We start from the raw sequence: 4,059 nt of genomic DNA, 5'->3' as shown, positions 1-4,059 counted from the left end.
AACAGGAAGTGCCTGCTGTCCCGTGTGCCCAAACATGCCGACTCACATCTTCCCCGGTATTAGCCAAGAGCACGAGCCTGTTAAAGCAGAAATCACTGTTTACGCAACAGAACTAGAAGCAGTTGGAGATCATTTCTCCAGAAACATCCACGTGTTGCACAAGAGACGTTACACAAACATGTCCGGGGAGCAGAAGAGAGAAGTTTCATCTCTCGGGGCTTTGTCTGTGATCTCTGTCCTACTTCCATGGCAGTGGCTGAAGAAGGAACTTGGAGGGTCATGCAACAAACACACACACTCTCTCACACACACACACACACACACACACACACATCACACAAAACATCACACAAACGTCCTGTATATGTGAGAAAAGGCTTTAGAATGTTATGTTTCTTAGCGCATCACATCTCATATGTGTGTGTGTGTGTGTGTGTGAGCGAGAAAGTGAGAGTGAGAACCACAGATAAGATATTTTTACGCATTTCTCTACGCTGAGAAAAAGAGAAAAAAAAACCTTTCACTTTATTACATAGCACGTCACAGTCGAATTCTCGAATCTGATTGGTCAGAAGGTTGTGAATAATTTCCTACGACAGCAGCTCTGACTGTAGTTCCGGCCAGGTTCATTTTAACGCGCTCGCTCTAATACGCCATTGTTTCCATAGGAACAACTTCCTTGCACGTAAACTGGTTAAAGAATTGTCATCCTGGTCTTCTATCAGGAGGTGGTGAACACTCTTGGAAGGAGTCTCCAGTGTCAGCACTATAGCTGTTTTCCGCCGCAGGAAAGTCTTCGGGACACAGAGTTTTACTCTTTTTTTTTTTTTTACTGTTTTCTTTTGCTTTTGGTCGTCCTTTAATAAGGAGATCCTCAGTGTCGGTAAAGTGCCGCGGTTTAAGAGGAATAGAATACTTCAGGACGTGCCGTTATGGGAAAATAGACGACTTTGGATGCCAAAAATAACGCTTAAGCACCGAAGCATCACATCGTGGATTATTTTCCTGAAACGCCATGTCTCATCGTGTTTTATTCCTTACATAAACACCCTAAATCTGTATAATTCACCCTTTACAACATGGAACTACACTATAATTAGAGGTCTGGTGGCACATGAATACTACAAAACTTTAACCGGAACTACTTTATTGCTCCAGTGTTGGAAACTTGTATATAAGGACTTAAAGTGCACCTATTACGGTTTTTCAAATATGACCTTTCATGTATGTCGCTGTTTGTGAATGTAAAACATCTGCAAAGTTTCAAAAATCAAAGCGCACGAGTCATTGACTCCTAAAAGAAGGAGTCGATTCTGAACAGCTGAATCGAGTCGTTAGTGATTCCAGACTTTACTTCCTGTACTAACCTACGTAGGTTTATAACAATAAACCCCGCCTCTGGTCTTCATCGGCTGCTCGCTGACAGCGGAAGACCGATCACGACAGACTGGGACGTCTGACCAATCAGAGCAGAGTATGCTCTCTGATATGAGGAGTTTAGAACGAATCATTTAGAACGGATCATTGAACGAGTCGTTTGTGGCACTGGGGGGAAAAAGGTGACGCTGCAGTTTAAATTATGAGCACGTTAAAGTGTTTTTTGACCTCGGATGCGTGTAAATCTATTGTATGAGACCGTTAAAACTAAATTAGGCTCGTTTTAAAACCATAATAGGTGCGCTTTAAGAACAGCTTTGGTAAAACCTTCCCTCACGACTCTCTCATAGTCAGCTCTTTATTGTTCCACTCTAACGGTTATAGTTTAATGTAAAAATTTGCATTTTCATAGTCACATACTTTAAACGTTTATAGACAGCAAGATCTGCCCTTAAGCTGTTTGAGGTAAACAGGTTTTCTGGTGTTTTTGTGGGGATTTGTTTCGCAGTACAAATGAGAGATGTGAGAATTTCGTATCCGTGGCAAATCTCACACAGGATACAGAATAGAGAGCGAGTCGAAAAACACTCCTCGTCGTTGCGGTGTCACGTTTTAGGCCGCCTCATCAGCGACCTTGTGACCCGAAAAGCACAGAAACGAGAAGGTTGAAAAGATCACTCGGCTCCCATTTTCGTGCCGGACAGAACTGAAAGCTCTCTATTCATATACAGAGAACACAGCAAAACCACAATGCAGGCGAACACGAGTTCACACACACACACACACACACACACACACACACACACACACACACACATTGCGGTGGACTGTTTCCGTTTGAGGACGGTTCTCTAGTCAAGGTTCATGCTGTCAAATTTTGAATTCAGAGAAATAGGGCAGGAAAAAGTCAAAGTGTCACTACTGAATTAAAAAAAAATTGAACAGGAAAATTGAAACCTTTTGTAAGCAATAGGTCAGTAAGAATATCACGGAGTAGCAGTAAATCAGACCATGAGCTAATCTTGAAGGAGTTCTTGACTACCCAAAATGTAGCAGCCGAAACGTTCCGGGTCTGACGTTACCGGCTACTTTAGTTTTGCACCAGAGCTTCGAAGCTAATGTCGCTAACACCTTCGAGTCTACGTCAGGCTGCATCATATCACTCCATCGTTGATGATTTTACACAATCACAGCACACTCGAGTGTTTTACTTCCTGAGGCATATGACAAACTTCAGGAGGCGGGGCTTAGGTGGAAGAATGACCTCCATCTGCTCTAAATAAAAAAAAGTTTAGTTTAGTTGTCCAAAATGGCTGCCAGCACAGCGTTACCATATCGAACGTTCAGCTACACGGCGTAGTTTTCTTCATCTTTATATAGATGAAGGGACGTCACACCATCGAATCTGGGACTGCGTTGGACGCAGTGAGCGAGTGGGCTTAGCACTTGTGGAAAGGATTTTAGGCAAATATTTTAAAATGCTCATTTTAAAAGACATTTTCAAAGGTTTTACGCTTGACCGGGGTAGAAAAGTTTAGCCCTAAGCAGCCATGCATTGCGATTTCTTTCTCGTGATCTCGACGGTTGTTTTCTCACGATTTCGACTTTTTCACTGTACTCGACCTAACAACGTTACTTTTATTGTTCTGGAGGCAGTAAAAGCTTAGCGCAATCCCACAGCATCATGGATGAACAAATTAGTTTTTACTTTGATCAGGGACTCACTCAAGCTCACTGTTAATCATCGGATTCTTCTCCATGCATTTGTTCCCGCTCGGCTAGTAGCCTAGAGTTTTGTTCTATGGAAGCTGAGGCAATTTAGCTGTCAATGTGTGACACGATGAGAAAAAGTCGGATTCATCATTAAACCTGCCTCGGGTGATGTCACTGTGTGTAGGACGACCAGACTGATGAAATAGAAACTTTTCTAACTAGGCTAGTTGGGTGTCGCTAGTCAAGAGGTGGCACAGCTAAGCGATCACTGTATGGGTTCAGCTGCTACAGTGCCATGCAAACTACATTATCTTTCCTTACTCTCTGCTCATATCATGTTCACGTACACTGGAACTGAAAAATAATATAATAAAATAAAGAAATATAATCGGCGTATATCTATTTTTCCTCACACTGACTGAGAGCTAGCGTTTGCCAGACTGTCAGCCAATAAGACACGAGTATTTCCACGTATTGTCCCGTAAACCCCGTCTGATCGGTCTCGCCTCCGTTCACTGAGGATGTAAAAGTACAACACCGCCGTGTTCTTTTACTGACGTTCAGTTACGTAGTGACAAACCGCTCCAAGTGGAGAATTATTCGGGCACGAAGACAAAATCTTTGGGGTTACAGCCCCAGACACCCAGGCCGGGTTATACTGCTGGAGAAGACGCCAACCTGCATGCAACACCAGGCGTGAGAAAACAACTTTTTGCTATATTGAGATCACGAAAAATCAAGAAAAAAAAAAAAATAATAACACATGGCCGCTTAGGACGTCTCTTAAATGTAGCTATATTATATATATATATATATATATATATATATATATATATATATATATATATATATATATATATATATATAGACATATACACATATACACATACACACACACACGTATATATCCATCCATCTATCCATCCATCCATCCATCTATCTAGCTATATATATATATATAAAAATCTA

Source organism: Ictalurus punctatus, chromosome 4, assembly GCF_001660625.3.
Source record: "Ictalurus punctatus breed USDA103 chromosome 4, Coco_2.0, whole genome shotgun sequence".
Lineage (NCBI taxonomy): Eukaryota > Metazoa > Chordata > Actinopteri > Siluriformes > Ictaluridae > Ictalurus > Ictalurus punctatus.
This window is presented reverse-complemented; position numbering follows the sequence as displayed.